Raw genomic sequence first — 26,822 nt, forward strand, 5'->3', positions numbered from 1 at the left:
TCAAAACCAAGATTAAACTATACAATCTAAATTATACCCCGACTGTCTGAAAAACATGTAACATAATCTGCCTAACGACAGCTAGAGATATTCAGAACAGAATTCACAAAGTCCCTGCAACTTCTAAATTGTAATAAATATTCTGTGTAATGTTTCACTTTCATCTCCCGCTAACTCACAAGGAGCAATGCATCTCTTATCAGGAAGGTCCAACTGTTGCAATTGACTTGTTCACTGAAAGCTTTGCAGATATGTCACTGATAGCTCTGATTGTTCACTGTCAGACACCAGGAAATGTTGGGAGTGTTTCTGAAGATTCCTCCGATTTGACAGTTTAATGAATCCTGGGCAAAAGCAGTCTGAGAAAACTGGGCTGTGTGCGTGCCTGGGCGCACACACACACACACACACACTCTGAGTGCCCTCCCAACTGCTCCCTCCTGAAAATACAATAAACCTGCTCCTGCTAAAGTCACCACCACGGATATCCAATGGCAATTATTCCAGTAAAAACCTAGCTGCCTCAGTGAGGGGAACTTGTGCACCATAGGCTGTTGCTCCTTCAGTAGGGTAAGGATTAATCCACTCTGTAACTGCACAGTAACTGTTTACTCATGGTAAGAGTTACTCGCTGTTTAATAACCACTGGCATCGTTATATAAAGCACCTACAACATAATGAGGCATCCCAAGGCGATTGCTTGGAGAATTACAAAACAAAATATGACACCCATTACGAGATGAGCAAAACCTTGCTCAGAGAACTAGGTTTTAAAAGGAGCGTCACACATGAGGAGAGAGATTCGGGGTGGCCGAGGGGCAGCATGGGGGGGAGGAGGGGGTATGGGCGTGAGGGGCAGCATGGGGACATGGGGCAACACGGGGCTGTTACAGAGACAATTCCAGAGTTTGGAGGTAAGGCAGAAGGAGGCACAGCTATCAATGGCGGAGTAATTAAAATGGGGAATATGCGAGAGGCCAGAATTGGAGGAGTGCAGAGATCTCAAGAGGATTGTCAGGCTGGAGGAGGTAGCAGTGTGCTGTACAGAGCTACTGCTTAATCAGTAACAAATTGCTACCTGACTCTCTCCCTTGACCCTGAGGATCAGTTTGCTCACACAGACATTGTTCCTTGCATCCCTGGAGGCTGACAGCTGTTTAAAATCTAAACAACATTACAGTCAATACTTTTAATGAAATTCCTTACCACAAGGTGATTATACCTCAGACACACTAGCTGCTCAAAAACTCTTTGAATAAACTCAAAAACAATTTGAATCTATTTGGAAACACATTCAGCTGCTCTCACAGTCCACTCCTCCCACTCCCCCATACTATCCCCTCTCATTACCCGCTGTGAATCTGTATTTTCACCCTCGCGCTACACAAAATATCAAAGAATGGGACAGTGTAGGTTGAGGTCTAGACTAAAGGAGAAATTGATTTAAGATTGAATGTAAGAGATTTACTGCAGGAAGCTGGAGAAACATTTACACCGAGTGCTGTGAGCTGGTGGAATGGAACCCAGTCCATGCTTACAAATAAGACAACAACTTGCATTTATATGCCGGCTTTAATATAGTAAAATGTCCCATTTGGACTCCAAGTCACATAATACAGATGACTTATCGCTTGGAGGAAGCAATCACTTATTAAGATGCGTTTTAGGGAAAGCTTAAGAGATTCAGGGGTTTAGGGGGAGAATTCAGAGCATGGGGCCCAGGTAACTGACTGCAGAGATGCCGGTGTTGGACTGGGGTGGACACAGTAAGTAATCTCACAGCATCAGGTGAGTTGACTTACCCGATGTTTGAGACTTCTAACAGGTAACTGAAGGCACGGCCACCAATGGCAGAGGGATTAGAACCTGGGATATACAAGATGCTGGAATTGGAGGAGTGTAGACATCTCAGAGGAGATGACAGGGACAGAGAGTTAGACAAGGAAAACAAGGATGAGGTGTTTAAGACTGAGCTATTGCCAGACCAGGCAGCATTGTGTGTCAGCCAGCACAGGGTGTGATGGATGAACAGGACTTGGTGTGTGTTCCAGGGAGACAAGGTCACTGACCCTGGGAGGAATGATCTGACTGGTGGTTATTGAAGTATTGAAGCATCCATTTTTCTGTGGCCTGATTAGCTGCTGTTCTCCCCTCCGTACCCACTGTATTGTAAACACTCCCCTCTTGCAACCCTGTTCAACCTTCCTCCCATTCTCCACCCTGCTTCCCCCCAAACACAAACTCTCACCAGTCTCACATTGCTCTCCCCAGGCCCAAAGTGGCCTCCCCTATGCCCACATCGCCTACCCCTACCTGCCCTACGCCCAGTCCCCCAAACTACCAGCCCTCTCCCACCCACTGTCACAGGTTCTGTTATATTGGCAGATCATCAGGTATCCCTTTATCTGTGAAATTCAGTAATAGAGAAATAATCCAGGAATGTTAATGGACAATTATGCCGTAACAATTAATGGGAACTGCCAATCACTCTGTGTTCGGATCCTTGGGGAGTTGGGCAAACTGATGTAATTCAGTGTCTGATTAAATTTCAGCTTTAGCAATGGCAATCCCTGTGGAATTTTCAAATAGATACTGCCAGCAATCAAGAGAGAGAGAGCACAGGCCACCGCACACCGATGGTGCAGACAGCAAATTGCCACAGCACGAAAACCCCTCTGACACTCTAAGCCTATATACTGAGGGAGTGCAGCACTGTCAGAAGGTCAGGGCTGAGGGAGTCCTGCACTGTCAGAGGGTCAGTGCTGAGGGAGCGCCGCACTGTCAAAGGGTCAGGGCTGAGGGAGTCCTGCACTGTCAGAGGGTCAGTGCTGAGGGAGTGCCGCACTGTCAGAGGGTCAGTGCTGAGGGAGCGCCACACTGTCAGAGGGTCAGTGCTGAGGGAGTGCTGCACTGACAGAGGGTCAGTGCTGAGGGAGTGCCACACTGTCAGAGGGTCAGTACTGAGGGTGTGCTGCACTGTCAGAGGGTCAGTGCTGAGGGAGTGCCGCACTGTCAGGGGGTCAGTGCTGAGGGAGTGCCGCACTGTCAGAGGTTCAGTGCTGAGGGAGTGCCGCACTGTCAGAGGGTCAGTGCTGAGGGAGTGCCGCACTGTCAGAGGGTCAGTGCTGAGGGTGTGCTGCACTGTCTTTAGGATGTTAAATTAAATCGCTGCCCAGTCTCTCAGGGTGGATGTAAAAGACCCTCTGGCACTATTTTGATGAGAAAACGGGGATTTATCCTATTCTGGCCAATTTTTATCCCTTAACGAACACCACCTTTGTCTGGTCTTTATCAGATCACTTTTTGTGGGATCTTGCTGTGCTCCATTTGGCTGCTGTGTTTTCTTATGTGACTGGAAAATTACCTCATTGGCTGTGAGGTGCTTTGGAATATCTGGAGGTTCCCAAATGTAGTAGTTGTTGTTGTTTATATCGTCTGCATCTCAAAATGCAGTGGGGAAACCAGGGTTTTGACTGAACAAAGTCTCTCTGCTTGGCATGGTTCCCGCCCCTGCGGACCCTGTTAAACATCACCCTCCGAGCGACAGGGTGAGGATTGGGGAAGGGGGGCGTGGGGGGAGGGGGAGGGTGCGGTGAGAAGAGAGAGAAAGAAAGCAGAAACCTGCTGAGGGTGAAATAGAGAGAGTGCCACACACTGTGACCAATCAGCCATCTCCATTCTCCTCTCGGCCTGGAGGGCACACACCGCAGCTGTTTAACAGCGAGGGGAGTTAATCAGGGATTAACATATAGAACAGGTCTGCACTCACTGTCTGCAGGGCCCAGTGTCAATTCAGACAGACAGCTCCCCTCCCCACGCTGATCCAGAAAGTTCCAGCCTCTCTGCTTATAGACATCACTTTAAATGAGAGCTTGTAGCTGAGACTGTCACAAGCTGGAAACAGAGGGTGAGCAGTGACGTCCAAAACTCTCAGGGTTCCTTCTAGAAGGTTCCAATCTGTGACACACTCAGTGCTCTGGTGTTTGGCTGAATCTCTGCTATGTTTTCATTTAAGTTTAAGTCAATTTATTATTGTCACAAGTAGCCTTACATTAACACTACAATGAAGTTATTGTAAAAATCACATTCTGGCGCCTGTTCGAGTACAATGAGGGAGAATTTAGCACAGCCAATGCTCCTAACCAGCATGTCTTTTGGACTGTGGGAGGAAACCAGAGCAGCCGGAGGAAACCCATGCAGATACGGGGAGAACATGCAAACTCCACACAGACAGTGACCCGAGGCTGGGAATCAAACCCGGGTCCCTGGCGCTGGGAGGCAGCAGTGCCACCGTACTGCCCATTTACAAACACATGCATATTTGCTCAGATTATATCTATTTTGCAGTTTTGCAGCAATTGTGGGGACGGAAGAGATAAGAAATTTATTTGGGGAAACCATCTCGAGGGCAACATGACAGCTCAGAGACTATCTCTGTTGCTGTGCGGACACATGGATTTGGGCCTGTGTCTGTGGGAGTTTGCACGTTCTCCCCGTGGTTGCGTGGGTTTCCTCCGGGTGCTCCGGTTTCCTCCCACATCCCCCAAAGATGTGCTTTTAGGCTGATTGATTGGGTACTAAAATTGTCCCTAAATTGGACCTCCCTGATCCTCGCACGTTAGGCGTAGACTAAAATCATGAATAGGTCACTGAGATAGTAGGACGGCGGCGCGGGCTCGTTGGGCCGAAGGGCCTGTTTCCCGTGCTGTGTTGTTCTTTGTTCTTTGTTCACTCTAAGGACTTTTTAAAAATACTTTCATGGGTTGTATAATCAGGATGGATAAATCATTGGAAAATAAGGATGGGAGGGAATGGGCTGAGGGTATGGATGATGAGTGGATGGATCTTTCAGATCGCCAGCAGCCACACAATGGGCTGAATGGTGGGGTTCCAAAACTGAGGTCCATGGAGCCCCCCTTCCCCGTGGTGTTTCAAGGGTCTCCAGAGGGGCTGTGAAGCTGGCTGCCACCACGCAACAGGAAATCACAGATTTGATGCGCTAAATCTAAAAAGAATTCAGGAAATCAAATGAGCTAATTAGAGCAAGGCCTCATGGGGCAACAGATGCTGATAGGCTGACCAGTCCAACAGATCTTGTTCTGATTGGCTCATTTCATTTATTCCATCTTGCTGTTGCTGGGCAGAATAGACCAAGGCCAACAATGAGGCCCAGGTGAGGCAGGAGATGAATTGGCCAGAAGCTGGCCAGCAGTGGTGAGGAGTGGTGGTGGGTGACCTGCAGACGATGCTGGGGCTTTGGGAAATGAACCTGGGAGGAGAGGGTGGTGGTTGGGCCTCAGGAAAACAATGTGTGGGGTTTGGGAAATGGGGGGGATGGTTGGGCCTCCATGACCATTCTCAATAGTCAAATTCAACTACCCCCTGAGTTCCACTTTTGCACTTAGACTCCCCATTGAACACTAGGCCTGATCTGGCCCCTCCTCTAACCAGATCATTCTTATTTTGCATCAGTTGCACAACTCTGAACACCTGGATAACTAAATTCAGTAAAAAGTCTCACAACACCAGGTTAAAGTCCAACAGGTTTATTTGGTAGCAAAAGCCACTAGCTTTTGGAGCGCTGCCCCTTCGTCAGGAGAGTGGGAGTTCTATTCACAAACAGGGCATATAAAGAAGTGGATATAAGTAGCACATAAAGAAGAAGCATATAAAGTAGCGCTCCGAAAGCTCGTGGCGCTTGCTACCAAATAAACCTGTTGGACTTTAACCTGGTGTTGTGAGACTTCCGAGTGTGTTTACCCCAGTCCGATGCCGGCATCTCCACATCATAACTAAACACATCCGGACCTTAAATACTCTTATCTAAAGGCGGCACGGTGGGACAGTGGTTAGTACTGCTGCCTCTCAGCACCAGGGACCCGGGTTTGATTCCTGGCCTTGGGTCACTGTCTGTCTGGAGTCTGCATGTTCTCCCTGTGTCTGCGTGGGTTTCCTCAGGGTGCTCCGGTTTCCTCCCACAGTCTGAAAGATGTGCGGGATAGGTGGATTGGCCATGCTAGATTGACCCTCAGCGTCCAAGGATGTGTATGTTAGAGGGATTAGCAGGGTAAATATGTGGGGTAAATATGAGGGTGAGTGCTGAGGGAGTGCTGCACTGCCAGAGGGTCCATCCTGCGTGAATGCTGCACTGTTGGAGTGCAGTTCTGTTAAACCTGGCTGCTGTTTGGGTGGATGTTAAAGTTCCTGCTTCTCAGCCTTTTGGCTGATGTAATTGTTGGACTAAGCCCAAGATGGGGGAGGGGAGGATTATGCCTTGTTAGCCTGGACCTTATTAGTCTTATGGGGACCGTGAATTGGATGGATTTTGAATTTGCTTTCTGGAGCATACACGGAATGGACTCGGGTTTGCCCGCTCCACTCTGAGCATTGGCTTTGCAACTTTAAGAATGGAGCAAAAAAATTTAAAAATAAGCTAAAGGTTCCACGGCATTGCTGAAAGAATGGGAGGGACCCTGTACCCAACCGAAAATCTTATCCTCAAACTCCAGCCATTCATCTCACTGGTGCTGGTGGTAGGATCATGTTGTGTAAACAGTAGCTGCTGAACTTGCCTTTGTGACACGATGCAACACTTCAGGATAATTCCTGTTCTGTGAAATGCTTTGAGATATTCTGATGACATGAGAAGCAAACATACACAGCTACTTTTTCCACTTGGACATTCTGTCCACATTTCTATTTCAATCAATCCCTCCCACTCACCAGACAGTTTAAACATCTTTCCTTCATCTGAAATTTAACACTCGTCCATGGTGTTTGTCAGCACACAAACCAATCCTCCATTTCACACTCTAGATTTTAAATCCTGATTCACCTCTGAGTTTCAGTAACTTGCTCACTATTCTCAATAAGTAAGTGTTTGACACTCAGGTTCATCAATATTGTAACAATCTATTAAAGAGTTGTTTATTGATTTTTACCCTCCACTTTATTCATGTTTTGTCTCTCTCACACATCCCCTGTGGTTAGGTTGCTTCTCACTCTTGGCAGGCTATTCCAGTTTCAAATGTCTCCCCATTGGAACCAGTTACGTCCCGGCCCAATGTCCTGCTTACAGACCTTCAGCTCTGCTAGTTTAAGTTGCTTCAAGTACCCAGCACAGAAAGGGGCCATTCAACCCAAATAACTTGTCAATGTTTGTGACTTCCTTCAAATCTCCTTCATCTCACCACATCAGTATATCCTTCCAACCCTTTCCCCCACGTTTATCCAGCTTCTCTGTAAATATACCTGCGTGGGTTTCCTCAGGGTGCTCCGGTTTCCTCCCGCAGTCCAAAGATGCGCATGTTAGGAGGATTGACCACGCTAAGTTGCTTCTTATTGTCAGAGGGATTAGTAGGGTAAATGCACGGTGTTATGGGGATAGACCCTGGTTGGATTGTGGTCAGTAGTAAGTTAGCTGGATTATGGGAAGTGTGGCAGGTTACAGGGGGTAGGGCCCATGTAAGATACTGGCAGGATTTTCCAGCCTCACTTGCCCCGAAACCGGAAATTCCCACCCGAGGTCAACGGACCTTTCCATGGTCCACCCCTAGCCCGTGGAAGGCAGTTTGATAAAATTCGCCCCACTGTCAGAGAGTAGGTGCGGACTTGATGGGCCAAATGGCCTCTTCTGCTTTAGGGAATTTATGATTCTATGTTATCTGTCTCAATGCTGTGGGAATGAATTCCACATTTTGTCACTCGCTGAGTAAAGAGGTTTCTCCTGAATTCCCTATCGAATTTATTACTGTCTTCTATTTACAGCCTTTCTTTTTGTGTCTTGATATCCATCTATCAAACTCTCTCATAATCTTAAAGACATCTATCAGGTTACTCTCCTCGAAAGAGACCCATCATCTTTAGCTGTTCACAATTGAGGTTTAACTTCTCCGTTTTGCTATCAGTCTTACAAATGTTTGATTGCACTTTCTCCAGCGCCTCTGCATTTGCTTGTCTTTATCTAGAGAGCAGCCCTATTGGTCACTGAGTTAAGAATCAACACGATTCAGTGAGTTGTGAAGAATGTTCTGAGCTGCTCGCAGGACAGCAAGCATTGGAATAGAAACGGAGCTTTCTATTTGGAAGAGTTGGGGTGGTCCCTGTGTGTGGTGCAGGGTGTGGTCCAGGGTGAGGTTGATTCTGGGTGTGGGAGCAGGGGGATTGTCCAAGGGAGGGTGCTGTCTGAGATTGGGGGGTGGAGGGGGGTGGCATATAGATAAGCAAACATTGTATTCACCCTGTCTTTAAAGGATGAAGCATAGAAAGGTCATTCGGCCCATTGTGTCTATGCTGGTTCTATGATGAAGCTTTTCAATCAGTGCCACTCTCCCGTGTGTGTCCAAAGTCATTAGAGGTATTGGGGTAATGCCAGACTCCAGATTGCATCAACTCTGCCTCCTATTTCTCTGGGTATTATTTTGGTAGCTGATGTGTATTGATTGATATTAAATGTATCTAATCAATAAAAGTTTAATAATGATCTCTGCAGAGTTTTCAGCCGTGGCATTTATCATCGATGTTCAAAGGCATCAACACGTCACAGGCATGCTGTTGTTGTGAGTTCCACTCACTGGATGAGTGGAACTCTAATAAAACTAGTCAGGGTTAGGAGGACAACAACCTTGGGAGAATTGCAACGATTAATAATCTCTGACCACCCTCACCTGTCAGAATAAATATTTAATCAGCTCCCAGTTACGGCTGCCTCCTGCACAGGAAGACAGTATTTAATTTCAAGGTAGAAATATTTGGGGATGGATGTTTATGTTTCAATATTTGTGACTTTCCTCACAGTGAACACTTTACTAAACGTGACAGTAGCACAGTGGTTAGCACTGCTGCCTGGTGCTATATAAATGTAGGCAGTGACAGAGTGGTTAGCACTGCTGCCTGGTGCTATATAAATGTAGGCAGTGACAGAGTGGTTAGCACTGCTGCCTGGTGCTATATAAATGTAGGCAGTGACAGAGTGGTTAGCACTGCTGCCTGGTGATATATAAATGTAGGCAGTGACACAGTGGTTAGCACAATTGGAGTACCGTGTACACTATTGGTCATACAATCATAGAATGCTACAGTGCAGAAAGAGGCCATTCGGCCCATTAGGTCTGCACCAATCACAATCCCACCCAGACCCTATCCCCATAATCCCAGGCATTTACCCTAGCTAATCTCTCTGACATTAGGGGGCAATTTAGCATGGCCAATCCACCCAATCCGCACATCTCTGGACTGTGGGAGGAAACGGAGCACCCAGAGGAAGCCCACACAGGCACGGAGAGAACTTGCAAACTCCACAGACAGTGACCCAAGCCGGGAATCAAAACTGGGTCCCTGGTGCTGTGAAACAGCAGTGCTAACCACTGTGCCACCATGCTGCCCCGTGGTCTCCTCATTTAAGAAAAAATACAAATATTTTGAAGCAATTTAGAGAAGATTTATTAGATCAATGAATGAGTGGGTTACCTTATGAGGAAAGGTTCAATAGACTGGGCTTGTTCCTGAGGGGTCTTTTTGGAGAATGAGGGATGTTTCACTGGTGTTGATTGAATGTTGTGCATTCTCAGGCCACTGAGTAAAACTCCCCAACACTTTGTCACAATTGTGGCATGCAATGATTTGCAACCAGTGAAAGAGAAAAGAAAACCTTGTTTAATATCTGATCCAAAAAACACTGCACCTCTGACAGTGCAGCACTCCCCCAGTACAGGTCTCGAAGTTTCAGCCTGAATATACTTCTGTGCTCAAGTCTCTGGCTGGAATCTTCCATTCCGGATGTCAGTTTGGTGGTGGATGTGGAGATTTCTCTCAATCTTCTCTCAGCTGTGGGATATCTTCCCAGTTCCTCACTTGCTGGGGAGGCCTTAGCAGTCACTATTGGCATCCATCCTCCCAAACTGCTCACGCACACAATGGGATGACAGTCAATGCTTCTGTCTGCAGGAGAAGGACAGCCACAATAAGAGGGAACAGGCCAAGATCCGAGATGGCATTCCAGGTTTCCCTCACCTTTTTGAGGAGGAATGTGAGTGATTTCTGCTGGGGGGAGTGAGTGATTTTGCATCGCTCAGTGACATTCCGGCGAGGAACTCAGTGAGTCAGATGGCAGCCTGGGCAGGAAGTTGCCATTCCTGCTATTATCTCATGGGGGTTAAAGGTTAGGGTGGCATATTTAAAGAACACCTGGGCAGCTGTTCACTCGCTGGGTCTGGTATCTCACCGATCAGACAATGTGCGCTCCCCATGGTCCTGCAATGCCTCTCCCCAGATTCTCCTCAAGTGGGTGCAGGAAAGGCGGGAGGTGCTGTTTCCCAGGGATTGCAGCAAGAGACTCCCTCCCGTCTGACCACGGCAGCCTGGCCAGAGGTTGCAGCATAGGTTAGTGCCCATGGGGCCCACAGGGAGAGATGCCTAGCAGTGCAGGAAGAGGATGAATGATCTGCTGTGCTCTGCAGGGTAAGTGGCATCAACAACTCACTGCAAAGCGACACTCAGTGGGTTATCGGGAAGCGTAAATGTGTGGGTGCACAGGGATTTGTGACAGGAGCCAGCAGCAAATGGACGTGCTGTCGACCTGTGGCAGCCACTCAATGGGAGTTGATGGCCTAGTAATAATATCGCCAGACTATTAAACCAGCAACTCAGCTCATGTTCTGGGGACCTGGGTTTGAATCCCGCCACAGCAGATGGTGGAATTTGAATTCAATAAAAATATCTAGAATTAAAAATCTACTGATGACCGTGAAACCATTGTAGATTGTCAGGAAAAACCCATCTGGTTCACTAATGGCCTTTAGGGAAGGAAATCTGCCAACCTTATCTGGTCCGGCCTACATGGCTACAATATTGTCTTTTAAAGGGTACAATTTTGTCTTTTAAAAAGCATGTAGACATTTACTTGGGTAGGATGGATAAAGAGGGATATGGCCAAATGTAGGCAATTGGGACTAACTTAGTGGTTAAAAAAAAAGGGCAGCATGGACAAATTGGGCCAAAGGGCCTGTTTCCATGCTGTAAACCTCTATGATTCTCAACTCTTCTCCAAGGGCAACTAGGGATGGGCAATAAATGCTGTAAACAATAAATGCTGGCCAGCCAGTGACATCCATATCCCACAAATGAATAAAACAAAATTTCATAGTCTCAATCTTCTCTCAGCTGCAGGATATCTTCCTGGTTCCTCACCTGCTGGGGAGGTCTTGGCATCCATCCTCCCAAACTGCTCACGCACACATTGCGATGACAGTCAATGCTTCTGTCTGCAGGAGAAGGACAGCCACAATAAGAGGGAACAGGCCGAGATCCGAGGTGGCATTCCAGGTTTTCCTCATCTTTTTGAGGAGGAGGGTGCTGAGCTAGCAGGGTCAGGTCTGTGCTGAGGGTGAGACAGGATTCCCCCAGCGAGGGTGCCCCCAGATGCAGCTGTCAGGTATGCGCACAGAGCAACTTTAATAAGGGAGCTAGCTTAGAGATTCACTAAATCTTTGTTTTTTGTGTTCCAGGTACCAGCAAGAAAAGGGGGAGGTCCATTCCAGATTCCAGTCACAGCTCCATCTTCAACTGCACCTGAGAAGCCTCAGAGGATGTGGTGTCACAACATTCACCAGCATCTCCACCAGCACTAAGGCATTCCCCCCGGTGGCTGCATGTTGTAGAGTCAGTTCAGCTTCTCAATCTGGTATCACATCACAGACACTTCAAGAGAAAGTCTCTGACACTCAGAGACTGCTGGAGACCAGGCCCCTAATCAGCCCGGGACAGATGATGAGCCTCTGGACTTGGCCACAAGAGATCTGATGGAGCAGCAGAGACTGGCAGAGGGACATCGGGCAGAGGTGCCAGAGGCCGTGTGCAGATAGACTGAAGGCTGAAGGAGTCCGCTGCTGCAGATCCAGTAATGTGGACACTTGGCTGCCTCTCTGGAAGACTCAGGTCCAGCAGAACCCACAGTGGCTGCTGGATACACACTTGGACTTGCACTCTTCTGCTCTAGCCAGTGGTGCAGTGCAGCACTGGCTTGGCAAGAGGAGCTGGGACACCCACCCTCACTCCAGGTGCCCCTTTTCCTCAAGGAGTCTGAGGGATGCCCTGAGCACCCACGGGGAGAGGGGGAACACCAGCCAAGAAATCTTGAGGGTTTGATCCCAGGACCGTCGAAGGTGCCCAGTGGCTCCACCTGTCCTCTGCCAGTCACTCCACTGCAGGTCAGGCTGAGGTGGGTGCACCTGTGTCCGAGCAGGAGGCTCTATAGGCCTCAGACCCCCATTGCCATCACAGTGAACAGGGTGTGGCAGTCAGCAGACTGCCTCCACCTCAGACGTGGATGCCAGGGCTCTATCCAGATGCAGTAATAGGAAAACAAGGATAAATAAGTTTTGCAAGAACACAACCTGTACAAATGTACAACTACTGGACGTACTATTGACATTTGTACATGTGTGTTCACTTGCACAATTTGGAAGCCCCTGGAATCCATCATGCTTCAATAGTTGTGGGTATTTAAGGATGCAGAATGGCCCTCATCAGAGTCTGATGCTGAATTATTGATTCAGTTCTCACAGAATCAACATAGCAAAGGTTCAATAATCCCACAGCTACAAGGTTAATCACTGGCTAATGTCTTTGAGTGCGCTGCCTGGGCAAGCATCACGCAAGCCATTACTTACAGCTCACCGTGCTCTGGCCTCTGATGTCTGCACTGAGTGTTCACTGAGGTCACTGCATCTTCAGCTGCCGTTGCCCTGATGTGAGATGTGGGTGGGGTTCAGAGAGGTTCAACGTGCTGTGTGAGTGGCAATGATCACTGGGTGGTTTCAATGTTGAGAGAGTGAAGCTCTCCACTGTCTGAATTGTGGAAAACCTGATGTTTCCGCACGTGTTTGGAGGAAGCCATTGTTTTTGGCTGTGTGTGGTTACTGATCATTTTGAGCTAACATGCAGGTGAACAGGCAGGATGGGTTGAGTGTAGGGTTAGAGAGGTGTGAGTGTAGTTGAGTCTTTGTCACACAGAGAGGTGTTTGACCTGTTCAGCTCCTTGTCAAAGGTTCCAGCAGATCTTGCGTAAAGCATTTGCATCCAAAGTGCGCTGTACCTCATTGAAGGACTGGGGTCTTGGTCCATGAGGTGAGGAGGGGTAGAATGGATCTGTGTGCTGGGCCATGCTGAGCACTGTGAGGTTATCCAAGTGAAGCAGCAACAGCTCTAACAGCCTCTGCTGGGTCCATGCAGGAGAGATGTCCACCCTGGCTGGGGTGACCACAGGTGATGGATCACAATCTCAAACTAATGCCAAGGTCACCCAGGACTCTGATTTGTAGAAGTCTCTGCAATTGGAGAGTCTGGAACGTTTGCTATTCAACAAACTAGCAGCATGGTGGCACAGTGGTTAGCACTGCTGCCTCACAGCGCTAGGGACTCAGGTTCGATTCCCACTTGGGTCACTGTCTGTGTGAAGTTTGCACGTTCTCCTTATCTGCGTGGGTTTCTCCGGGTGCTCTAGTTTCCTCTCACAAGATATGCTGGCTGGGTGGATTGACTTTGGTGAATGTGCAGGGTTATGGAGTTAGGGTGAACGGGAGGGTTTGGGTGGGATGCTGTTTCGGAAAGTCAGTACAGACTTGATGGGCTGAATTGCCATATTTGCACTATAGGCAGTCTGTGGTTCTAATCTAACCCACAGTGCAGGTGAGGCAATTTCACTGAGCGGACTACAAATTAACTTCAAAAACTGGGTAATCTTTAACAAAGAAGTCAGGGGCTATTGGATTCCTATGGGATTATACTGGGATTACTATAGTTTTTAATGGTATTACTATAGAATTTGATGGGATTACTATAGGACAACTATGGGATTACTATAGGATTACTGTAGGATTACTATAGAATTACTATGGGTGAGTGGCATTTGGGGGCAGGAACACCATGTGCCCTGATCACTCTGCATGGAGAGATCCCGAGGAGCCAAATGGTATTCTCATGCTGCCCCTGTCTGTGCACCCAATTATCTGGTTTTGTCAAAAGGAGCTCTCGACAAGGTTTACCCCCAGTGGGAGCAGGTGTGAGTGAGGGTGACTCCACTGCAGTCCTGTCAAGGTGAGATTTCATGATGCTTCCGAGTTGCCACACGTGGCTGTTGTGAGGGCAGGAGGATGGAATGCGGGAATGGAATGTTTATAGGTTCTAATGATTAGCGCCCAGGCTCCATATATCAGTGCAGTTTGGCACACGCAGAGGAACAAACACCAGCAGGGCAGACGTTAAGTAGTGCAATTTAATTCAGCTATCATAAATCAAGATTCATTAGAAAAAAGTTTAACGTCGGTAACCAAAAAGGAGCTGGGGTCTGCCAGATAGTAGAGGATAGGAAATTAAATAGTAAAGGAAATGTTTCAGCAGCTGAAATATGCTGGCTATTGGATTGTCACGGGCCTGTCTGCTGCACTGTGTCCTTGCAATGGCCTCTGCATGTTCCGCTGCCACATTCCAACCGTGGTTTCTTGTTTCTTCATTCATGGGACATGGGCGTCACTGGTTGGCCAGCATTTATTGCCCATCTCTAGTTGCCCAAGGGCAGTTGAGAGCCACATTGTTGGGGCTCTGGAGTCACATATAGGTCAGACCGGGTAAGGACAGCAGATTTCCCTCCCTAAAGGACAATGGTCATCAGAAGATGCTTAATTCCAGATTTTTTTAATTGAATTCAAATTCCACCAGTGGGATTCGAACCCGGGTCCCCAAAACATTGGCTGGGTTTCTGGATTAATAGTCTAGCGATAACACAACTAGGCCATCGTCCCACTGACCCCTTCACCATCCTCATTCTCAGAGGAGATATCTCGGTTCTCCACATCTCCCTCAGCCAAAACATCTCCTCCTGCTTTGTAATGTCGGGCTGTGCAGGGCAGAGCAGACAAAGATGGTACAGGACACTCTCTGTGGAGAATGTTGGAGCTCCCACCAGACGTCTAAAACTCATCTTTGAGGAGCCTATTGCCTGCTCAGTTGTGGATATTGTGGAGGTATCTGTGGCACTGTACCTCTTCTCAGCATTACTCTGCAGACTGCAAACTGGCATCAATCAGCCAAGTCTACTCCAGGATCCTTCAACAAGCTGTGGCACCTGGAAGTACGTCAGAATGTACACAACAACGTAAGAACTAGGAGCAGGAGTAGGCCATCTGACCCTTTGAGCCTGCTCCGCCATTTAGTGAGATCATGGCTGATCTTTCTGTGGACTCAGCTCCACTTACCTGCCCGCTCACCATAACCCTTAATTCCTTTACACTTCAAAAATGTATCTATCTGCTCAAAAATGTATCTATCTTGCCTTAAAAACATTCAGTGAGATAACCTCAACTGCTTCATTGGGCAGGGAATTCCACAGATTCAAAACCCTTTGGGTGAAGAAGTCCTATATCTACTCCCCCTTATTTTGAGGTATGCCCCCTAGTTCTAGTTTCACTCGCCAATGCAAACAACCTCCCTACTTCTACCTTATCTATTCCTATGTAGGTATGGTAAATGCTCCCTGCCAATCGAGAACTAACATACAAGATTTCTCTTCTGTGATCACATATCAGCTACACACTCAAGAGTGGAAACTCATTTAAGAGGTACCTCAATCTGTACCTCGAGGACACAGACCAGGCTAATATGAGCAGTTAGTTTCTTGTTTGGCTAGTGCAAATGATGATGGGCTAAATAGCCTCTTTCTGAGCCTTAACATTCCTATGGTTTCCTCGGTGAATAGCAGGGAGCTCTCAGTGCCACATGTGTGCAGTCAATAGTCCCTTGTACTTGTGGGAAATTTGCAATGGCTGCAAAACCCAACTCTCTTGCAACCTGACTTTAGTGATCCAGACAGAACTGGACAAGTTGGTCTCCTCTCCTGACCAGGGCATCTCTCACCTCCTGTGTGTTACTGACTGGGAGATCCCGCACAGGACCAGTGGAACCCCGGAAGGAATCAATGGCAAAGAGGTTTTGGACCGCGGTGTCCTACAATGCCGCCAGCATGGGATTGCCTCCAAGACCTCGTAGCCACTGGTCATTATAGAGAAGCAACCACATTCTGGAATGTTCTAAGGCACATTCAGCATTGCCTTTCGCTCAGCTATAGACAGCTGCACTGCCTGTAATATACCCGTGGTGGGGGCAATGCTCACTAAGCACTGGTCCCTGGTCACCAACATCCTGATCTTCTCTGGTCAGCCCCTTGCTCCTCCTGGCTCTGTGCCCCCCAGTGCCAGTCTCTCCTCCTCCTCATCTGCATGAGAGCCAATCGGAAAGCAGGAATGCCTCAAGCTTGCACCCTCTAGGCTTCAGTGGTTCTATGAAGGAATTGCAGTAATCAGTTGAGTGAGCTGATCTTTGATCTTTGCAGATCTGCCTCCACCTCAGAGTCACCAAGCCAGTGAAAGGCTTCTGTCCAGACGCAACATCCCTCCCCCTTCCAGGCATTCCGGAGGAGCAGGGGTTGGTGTTCCTCCCATTCATTCATGACTGTGAATGGAGACAAGCTTCTTTGACCAGGGTGATGAGAGCCACGTGTGAGAATCCTTCTTCAGACAGTATTCTACTTGCCTCACCAAACTCGAGACTCTATAGAGAGACCACTGCCTTTGTAGCATTAAAAGACTAACCAAATAGGCCCTTGTCAGCTGTGACCATTCACCCGGGAGGATGGGGGTTTGCAGTTGCCATATAGCCCCTTGGTGGTGCTTTATGATGAATAAAAGTAATATGGAGATTTGGGGTTTTGGGAGCCTTGTGGTTAGAAACAGCAGGGAGATGTATGGGCTGAGGATTCTGATAATGGATAAGACCTTAATAAAAGCTTATCGATTACTGTATGGAAGAGGTTGCAAATATAAAATCAAGATGCACTGATGAATCTATTAAAAAAACTGTAAGCCTAGAGGAACCTCTGGTTTTGGTCTCAACACTATTAGAAAGGGGTTGAGGAAATAGAAAGGGTATGGGACACATTCACAAAGATGCTGTTGGGGTATTGAAATACAGAAAGGACAGAAAAATTGGATTGCTTTTGCTTAAATGAAGATTAAGGAGAATTTGGTGGAAGTGTTGAACATTATGAAGGAATGGGACAGAGTAGATAGGGATGGACTGTGTCCAGTGACTGAAGGGTTTACAATGAAGGAACATGAAGATGCCGGAAAAACTCCAACCCTGGGGACTCAATGCTGAGTTTGGCAACTTTAGATTGCGCCCTTTCTTCTCCAACTTAAAGCCCTTTTTAAAGAATATTCCATACACATATTGGCTCAATGCAACACCCCACTCCTCCCACATCTGTCTTTTGTTCTTAAAGCTGGCACTTTTTGTTGCAATCTGCCACAGGTTAATATTGAACATGTTCTCCCTCTCCTCAGCTCTGAAGAGTCATCCAGACTCGAAATGTTGGCTCTATTCTCTCTCCATAGATGCTGCCAGATCTATTAAGATTTTCCAGCACCTTCTGTTCTTGTTCAGATTCCAGCACCCACAGTACTTTTCTTATTTAGGGGATATGGATATAAGTTAGAGAGGAAGAGAATTGGTTTCATGCAGAGGGTTGTAAAATGCAACAGGAATTAGTGATTTAGTTACAGTCAAGTCAACATGAATATGGGATGGTTAGCTGGTTAATGGGAAAGGAGAATAAGGGATATGGGAAGAGGATGGGCATATCAGATAAGGATGCTGTGTGAATGACAAACGCTAGCACAAACTGATGAGCTGAATGGCCTTTCATCAAAATGAATTACAAGTAAGGTCATGTCATTCTGGGACTGCTGTCTGGGGACCCAGGTTTATACATCTGATATGAATTCCACGCCACAATCTACAAGATGTGATCATTTCGTATTCAATATAAATATCGTCATTAAGAATAATTCTGTGCTGTCCATCAGAGAACAACATTTAAACTGCTCCAGATCACATCTCTTAGAAATGCTTTGATGTCTCAAATTTTTACAGATAATGAATTCCTTTGAAGAACAATGATTATTTGGCAAATGCAGGAGTCATCTTGTTCAATCAGGATGTTAGAAACAGCAATGAAATGAATAGTCCATTCACCCAACCTAATTCAATCCATGAAATCGGCCCTTCTCTGTCCCACCCCTCAATCCCACTCAGACATCCAATCCTTCAATCCCACTCCCTCACCCATCCCCTTAATCCCACTCACTCACCCACTCCCTCAATCCCACCCACTCACCCACTCCCTCAATCCCACCCACTCACCCACTCCCTCAATCCCACCCACTCACCCACTCCCTCAATCCCACCCACTCACCCATTCCCTCAATCCCACCAACTCACCCATTCCCTCAATCCCACCCTGGGTGGCACAGTGGTTAGCACCGCTGCCTCACAGCGCCAGGGACCAGGGTTCAATTCCAGCCTTGAGTGACTGTCTTTGATTAGATTTGATTTATTATTGTCACATGTATTAGCATTCAGTGAAAAGTATTGTTTCTTGTGCATTATACAGACAAAGCATACCATTCATAGAGATGGAAATGAGAGAGTGCAGAATGTAGTGTTACAGTAATAACTAGGGTGTAGAGAAAGATTGTGTGTGTAGAGTTTGCACATTAACCCTGAGTCTGAGTGGGTTTCCTCTCAGTGTAGGTTGGGTGGATTGGCCATGCTAAATTGCCAGTTAGTATCAGGAGGATTAGCAGGGTAAATATGTGGGGTTACAGGGATATGGTCTGGGTGGGATTGTTGTCAATGCAGGCTTAATGGGCCTAATGGCCTCCTTCTGCACTGTAGGGATTCTACGAAAACACATTTGGTTCACTAATGTCCTTAAGGGAAGGAAATTGGGGGAAAATTGGGGGAACGGCAAATTGTGCGGAGGGTGTGGAGAGTCTGCAGAAGGATCTAGATAGGCTGGGCGAATGGGCCAGGAAATGGCAAATGGAATTTAATGTTGGCAAGTGTGAGGTGGTCCACTTTGGTAGGAAGAATGGTAGGAAGGACTATTACTTACGTGGCGAAAAACTGCAGCAGGAGACGGCGCAGAGGGACCTCGGGGTCCTTGTGCATGAGTCGCAAAAACCCAGCTTGCAGGTGCAGCAGGTGGTCAGGAAGGCGAATGGGATGCTGGCCTTCATAGCGAGGGGGATTGAATATAAAAGTAGGGAGGTCTTGCTGCAGCTGTATAGGGCATTGGTGAGGCCGCAACTGGAGTACTGTGTGCATTTTTGGGCGCTGCACCTACGCAAAGATATTTTGGCCTTGGAGGGAGTGCAGAGGAGGTTTACTAGGCTGATACCGGAGTTGATGGGGTTGAGCTATGAGGAGAGGCTGAATAAACTGGGCTTGTACTCGTTAGAGTTTAGAAGAATGAGAGGAGATCTCATTGAGACGTATAAGATGATGAATGGGATGGATAGGATAGAGGTGGAAAGACTCTTCCCGCTCAAAAAAGACAATAGGACTAGGGGGCACAGCCTCAAGATAAAAGGGGGGCGGTTTAGAACGGAGTTGAGGAGGAACTTCTTCACTCAAAGGGTGGTGAATCTCTGGAATTCTCTGCCCGTTGAAGTGGTGGAGGCTGCCTCGCTAAATATTTTTAAGACGCGGGTTGATGGGTTTTTGATAGGAGAGGGGATTAAGGGTTATGGGGAGAGGGCAGGAAAGTGGAACTGAGCCATGACAGATCAGCCATGATCTTATTGAATGGCGGGGCAGGCTCGAAGGGCTGGATGGCCTACTCCTGCTCCTATTTCTTATGTTCTTATGTTCTTAAATCTGTCGTCCTTACCCGGTCTGGCCTACGCGTGACTCCACAGCGATGTGGTTGACTATTGACTATCCCTCTGAAATGGCTCAGTGAGACACTCAGTTCCAGGGAATTCAGGGATGGGCAATAAATGCTGTCCAGCCAGCATTGTCCACAAAGAAGTTTCTGGATTATTCCAGCAAAGGGTCAGCCCAGACACACTGGGACGGATGGCCTCCTTGTGCTGTAAACATCCAGGCTGCTTTTTCTCCTCCACATCTCCTACTGACCTGATGGGTCAGATCTTTTATCCTGTTCTTGTCTAATCCAATTCCCTGACATCTGTAGCTTCCTCGCAGCTAGGATCTGGCATCAGATTTGACTGCACCGACATTGATTTGCGCGGGTAAGAAAGATCTGAAACTAAATAACCAGTGTGATTAACATGCCTCGAGAATGGGCCTGTGACACAAGATCCATACAGACCATGGTTTACACTTTGCAAAGTTCACAAACTATCCAGCTCACTAAATCAGTACTGGAATCGTACAGTGGTCCCTATGGCAGCCACGGGTCAGGGTTGCACACTCACAGCCGAGTCAGAATGTCAGGGAATCAAATAACAAGGCAGAGAATTAAATACATCATATAGGCTAATACTCCTGTGCTGTACTGAGGGAGTGCCGCACTGTCAGAGCCTCAGTGCTGAGGGAGCGCCGCACTGTCAGAGGGTCAGTGCTGAAGGAGCGCCGCACTGTCAGAGGATCAGTGCTGAGGGAGCGCCGCACTGTCAGAGGGTCAGTACCGAGGGGGTGCCGCACTGTCAGAGGGTCAGTGCCGAGGGAGTGCCGCACTGTCAGAGGGTCAGTGCTGAGGGAGTGCCACACTGTCAGAGGGTCAGTGCTGAGGGAGTGCCGCACTGTCAGAGGGTCAGTACTGAGGGAGTGCCGCACTGTCAGAGGGTCAGTACTGAGGGAGTGCCGCACTGTCAGAGGGTCAGTGCTGAGGGAGTGCCGCACTGTCAGAGGGTCAGTGCCGAGGGAGTGCCGCACTGTCAGAGGGTCAGTACCGAGGGGGTGCCGCACTGTCAGAGGGTCAGTGCCGAGGGAGTGCCGCACTGTCAGAGGGTCAGTGCTGAGGGAGTGCCACGCTGTCAGAGGGTCAGTGCTGAGGGAGTGCCGCACTGTCAGAGGGTCAGTACTGAGGGAGTGCCGCACTGTCAGAGGGTCAGTGCTGAGGGAGTGCCGCACTGTCAGAGGGTCAGTGCCGAGGGAGTGCCGCAGTGTCAGAGGGTCAGTACTGAGGGAGTGCCGCACTGTCAGAGGGTCAGTACTGAGGGAGTGCCGCACTGTCAGAGGGTCAGTGCTGAGGGAGCGCCGCACTGTCAGAGGGTCAGTGCTGAGGGAGTGCGGCACTGTCAGAGGGTCAGTACTGAGGGAGTGCCGCACTGTCAGAGGGTCAGTGCTGAGGGAGTGCTGCTGATTTGATAAAAGCTGCCTTAGTTTAATCTTGTCTGAACAGTTGCACCTTCTGACATTCCCTTTCTCGATCCCCCGAGTTGCAGCCTGGATTAAGGATTTTCTCTCTCTTGCCCAGGGTGTGTGGTCCTGTGGCACCAGCTGGCAATGCGATGAGGGCTTTAGCCAATTGCTGGGCACAGGATATCTCATCATCTGTCCAATTCTTTCTGTGGTACTTCATCTGGACTGGCTACTGTATTTCCCTCTATTACAACCCAATATTCATTAAAACCAATTAATTGCTATTGAACCACTTTCGGGGTCCTGAGATCACGAAAGGTGCTACATAGATACAAGGTTTTGATTTCCCCTTGGTGCTGTATCTACTGGGGACCTTTCCCATGCCAACACCCAACCACAGAATGCTGCTTTCGATCTGGAAGTGAGATCTGAGGGAATGGTGTCACCAGTTTATTGTGAGATTGGTACAGCTCCCTTGGTTTGAGATGATGCAGCATTGTTGGCTGATGAATGGCGATATTCTCAGAGATGAATGGTGCTACCGTATTGAAGAGATGGTGACCTTACCTCAATCAGTGCTGGGGCAGGATGAGAATCAGACATCGAGTATGAGAGAGGGTGAAAAACCTCTGACTTTTAAAATATATTTACTGGGATGTTAGCATATTGGTTACCCCATCCCAAATTACTCTTGAGAAGGTGATGGTAAGCTGCCTTCTTGAATCGCTGCAGTCCATGTGGTGTAGGTACACCCACTGTGCTGTTAGGTAGGGAGTTCCAGGATTTTGGCCCAGTGACAGTGAAGGAAGTACGATATATTTCCAAGTCAGGATGGCGTGTGGTTGGAGGGGAACTTGCAGGTGGTGGTGTTCCCATGTATTTGTTGTCCTTGTCCTTTTAGATGGTAGAGTCCGCAGGTTTGGAAGGTGCTGCCTTGGTGAGTTGCTGCAGTGCATCTTGTAGACTGCTGCCACTATGTGTCACTGGTGCAGGGAGTGAATGTTTGTGAATGAGGTGCCAGTCAAGCGGGCTGCTTTTTTCTAGATGATACGGGGCTTCTTGAGTGTAGCTGGAGCTGCACCCATCCAGGGAAGTGGACAGTGTTCCATCACATCCTGATTTTGTGTCTGGGGAGTCATAGAGGTTCACAGCATGGAAACAGGCCCTTCAGCCCAACTTGTCCATGCCACCCTTTGTTTTAAACCCCTAAGCTAGTCCCAATTGCCTGCATTTGGCCCATATCCCTCCATACCCATTTTACCCATGTAACTATCTAAATGCTCTTTAAAAGACAAAATTGTACCCGCTTCTACTACTACCTCTGGCAGCTTGTTCCAGACACTCACCACCATCTGTGTGAAACAATTGCCCCTCTGGACCCTTTTGTATCTCTCCCACCTCACCTTAAATCAATACATTCTAGTTTTAGACTCCCCTATCTTTGGGAAATGACATTGACTATCTGGCTGATCTGTGCTCCTCATTATTTTATAGACCTCTATAAGATCAACTCTCAGCCTCCTACACTCCAGGGAAAAAAGTCCCGGTCTATCCAGCCCTCTCTCTCCTTATAACTCAGGAGGTGAGTTACCCACTGCAGGATTTCCAGCCCCTGAGCTGCTCTTGTAGCCACAGTATTTACATGGCTAGCCCAGTTCAGTTTCTGGTCAATGGGGACCTCCAAAATGTTGGTGGTGAGGAATTCAGCAATGGGGATGCTGTTTAAATGTCTGGAGTGAACCCAGAGCAGAACAACCGGCAGCTGCCTTGATCTGTTTGTTTTGTGCAACAGGCATTTAAAAACTCACACAAAAAAAAGTTGTGAAACAATGTGCCTGATGATTGTGGATTCAGATTTGGCTCGTTTGTTGATGAGCAGAGTTCCAGTTAAAAGCCTCAAAGCTTCGGGTTGGATTTAGCTTCAATCACTTGTACTGAAGCCAAAATGAAAGGCAATGAGCCCTGAAGGTAGAACTGAAATCTGGACAGGGATAAAGCTACCAGAAATGGAATTTAATAATCCTAAAAATTAAACAGTCCGCTCTGTGAAAATAATAAACCTGCTGCACTTGGAAATGTGTTCCGTACTCAATGGGATTATCAGAGTGATACCAAGCAAGAAAGAGAGAGACAGACTGACACCATCCTCCAACGGGGAGAGAGAGAGAGACGGGGAGAGAGACAGACAGAGAGAGCGAGTCAGAGAGACAGAGAGAGCGAGACAGAGAGACAGAGAGAGCGAGACAGAGAGACAGACAGAGATATGAGAGAGACAGAGGGAAAGAGAGACTCTCCAAAGGGGAGAGAGAGAGAGAGACAGGAAGAGAGACAGAGAGAGAGAGAGAGAGAAAGAGAGACTGGCACCATTCCTCAATAAGGGAGTGAGTAGGAGACCTTTGTGCAGAGCCTGGGCAGTATCAGTCTCACTTTGCCACTTTATGGCTGGGTTAACAATCTCTTCTCCTTTCTTCCACCATTCTATTGAATCCCTAGAATCCCTCAGGTGCAGAACGAGGCCATTCAGCCCATCAAGTCTGCAGCAACTCTCCAGTAGAGCACCTTACCAATCCCCTCACCGGCTGATACTGGAGTTGAGGGGGTTGAGCTATGAGGAGAGGCTGAATAAACTAGGCTTGTACTCATTAGAGTTTAGAAGAATGAGGGGAGATCTCATTGAGACGTATAAGATGATGAATGGGTGGATAGGATAGAGGTGGAGAGACTCTTCCCGCTCAGAAAGGACAGTAGGACTAGGGGGCACAGCCTCAAGATAAAGGGGGGTGCGGTTTAGAACGGAGTTGAGGAGGAACTTCTTCACTCAAAGGGTGGTGAATCTCTGGAATTCTCTGCCCGTTGAAGTGGTGGAGGCTACCTTGCTAAATATTTTTAAGATGCGGGTTGATGGGTTTTTGATAAGAGAGGGGATTAAGGGTTATGGGGAGAGGGCGGGAAAGTGGAACTGAGCCACGACAGATCAGCCATGATTTTATTGAATGGCGGGGCAGGCTCGAAGGGCTAGATGGCCTACTCCTGCTCCTATTTCTTATGTTCTTATGTTCTAATCCCTGTAACCCTATGTATTTATCATGGCCAATCCCCCTAACTTGCACACCTTTGCACCGTGGGAGGAAACAGGAGAACCTAGAGAAACCCATGCAGGCACAGAGAAAATGTGCAGACTCTGCACAGACAGTGACCCGAGGCTGGAATTGAACCCGGGTCCCTGGCACTGTGAGGCAGCAGTGCTAACCACTGTGCTGCCCTCCTGTGTTGACTTTATCCCTCTTGCTCTGCGCTAACCCCCCACACAAATTAATGATCTGTTCATCTGCACTGCCAAGATTTAATATATTCAAAGCTGATATTAAAGAAAGCAATTTAATATACCCAGATTCAGAGATTTCTGATTTAATGAGTATAAATCAGACCTTTCATATAGTCAGGACTGGAATGAGAGATTTATAAACTGTTCCATTACAAAGCTGCGATTTTCTAAACCACAATGAACAAAATCAATGGGAAGAAATTAAACTTCATCCAAACAGAGTTTCTAAACCTTCAGCTAATTCCCTTCACTCAGTCTCAGGATTCACTCATTCTTTCCTGCTTCACTGTGCGCGTGCGTGCACACACACACACACACACACACACACACACGTGCACATATACGTACACACACACAGACACACACACATACAGATACACACATACACGCACATACACACAGATATACATACACAACCACACACAGACACACAAATACACAGGCACACATAGATACATATACACACGCAAATACACACACACAGACACATAAATACACAGACACACACATATAGATGTACACACACAGACACACACACATTCACACATATACACACAGACACACATACACATGCACACATGGACATAATAACACACGTGTCTCATGTGACACACGGAGATCTTTGAACAGAATGAGCTGGCATTTTCACCTCCTCCCCCAAGCTTTAGTCTCATCTGTCGTGACATAGTGAGAAAAAAAACAACCTTCTAGCAATTTCTGGTGGAAGTGTGAGGCAGCAGGAGAGTGAGGTGATGATGCAGACTCCTATAGGCTCCATGCTGGAGAAGAGAAAGGAGCTGATGAACATAGGAAGCAGCAGGAGCCAATAACAGATGGCAGTTGCCAACTTCTCCAGGAATGCCCTGGAGTCTCAGTGATTAAATTCCTAGATTTGCCTGCAAACAAATCACAGGGGCAATAAAACCAATGTGATTTCAAAATGAAAACTTATGCTTGTTCATTATAAAAATATCGGATTCTGATGGTGGGTAGGGGGAAAGGGAGTGGCTACTGATTAACTGACACAGTAAGGAGTCTCACAACACCAGGTTCAAATCTAACAGATTTATTTGGAATCACGAGCTTTCGGAGTGCTGCTCCATGATTCACCTGAGGAAGGGACAACGCTCCAAGAGCTCGTGATTCCAAATAAACCTGTTGGACTTTAACCCGGTGTTGTGAGACTTCTTACTGTGCTTACACCAGCATCTCCGCACCATAATTAACTGACAATCATCAGTCACATAATTGGAAGACAAATCTGGCCATTGGCCCTGGTGCATCGTGAGGATTGACATGTTGGGTGACCAATAGTGTGGGGTGGATGCTGATCATGTGAATGAGTATGGCCAATCACAGATTTGTGAGTGTAGCTGGGTAAGAGTTTTGCCAATTTGCCAAGGTGTGGGTCATGGGGACATCAGGCTCCACCCTGGAGAGCTGTCCCTGTAGGGACTGGGAAAGGTGAACCTCCGTCACTCTGGGCCCCTTTGGCTGAACAGTGCCACTACTGGAGGTATCATAGGTGGAGAGCTGCTGGAACTGACAACACAAACACCAGCAGCTCAGGGAAGGAGCAACATTGAAAGTGGAGTTAGCATCTGACTGCACGATGAATTGTCCAACCTCGGAGGTTTCTGCATTCCTCCAAATCTGGCCTCTGATGCCCCCTGGCCTCCTTCCTTGTCTTGCCAAGATCAAGCATTACCTGCCTTCAATCATCCACTCGGTCCTCTTCGGATGCTCCGGTTTCCTCCCACAGCTGCTCCACTCACTGGGCAGAATTCTCCGGCTGCTCTGGTCTAAAAGCTGGAAATTCCCGCCCAATTGTTGATGGGGTTTCACATTGTTCCCAACCAGCCCACCAAAATTCCAGTGGTGGGCGGGATGGGAGAATTCCAGGCCACCTTCTTTGTCATCTCCCCCAGTTACACAATCCGATAAGATCCGTGAAATTCTCCAATTCTGGGCTTGAGCATACGTGGTTTGAATAACTCCGCCATTGGCACCCGTTCCATCAGCTGCCCTAAACTCTGGAATTCCCTTCCTAAACCTCTTACCTTTAAAATGCTCCTTAAAACTTACCAAACGTTGGTTGTTTGTCCCAATAGCTCCATCTGATTTGGTGTCAGATTTTGTTTGTTCATGTTCCTAGCAGTAGTTGGGGACCCTTCCGTAAATTATCTAACTGGAACTAGTCGATCACGAAGAGTTTTCTGAGAAATTTCTAATTTGTTTATGGGATGTGAGCATCGCTGGCTAGGCCAGCATTTAT

The 26,822-nt window shown here is 47.7% G+C and overlaps 1 protein-coding gene across 1 annotated transcript in view; it reads right to left on the reverse strand.

Annotated features, from left to right (window-relative positions):
* Positions 1 to 26,822, reverse strand: part of nectin1b (nectin cell adhesion molecule 1b) — a gene marked incomplete at its 5' end in the record, with an annotated part of 320,574 nt that overhangs the window by 145,964 nt on the left and 147,788 nt on the right. The window lies entirely within an intron of this gene.

Source organism: Carcharhinus amblyrhynchos, unplaced genomic scaffold (genome assembly GCF_965287045.1).
Source record: "Carcharhinus amblyrhynchos unplaced genomic scaffold, sCarAmb.v2.hapA chromosome_165, whole genome shotgun sequence".
In the NCBI taxonomy this organism is placed as follows: domain Eukaryota; kingdom Metazoa; phylum Chordata; class Chondrichthyes; order Carcharhiniformes; family Carcharhinidae; genus Carcharhinus; species Carcharhinus amblyrhynchos.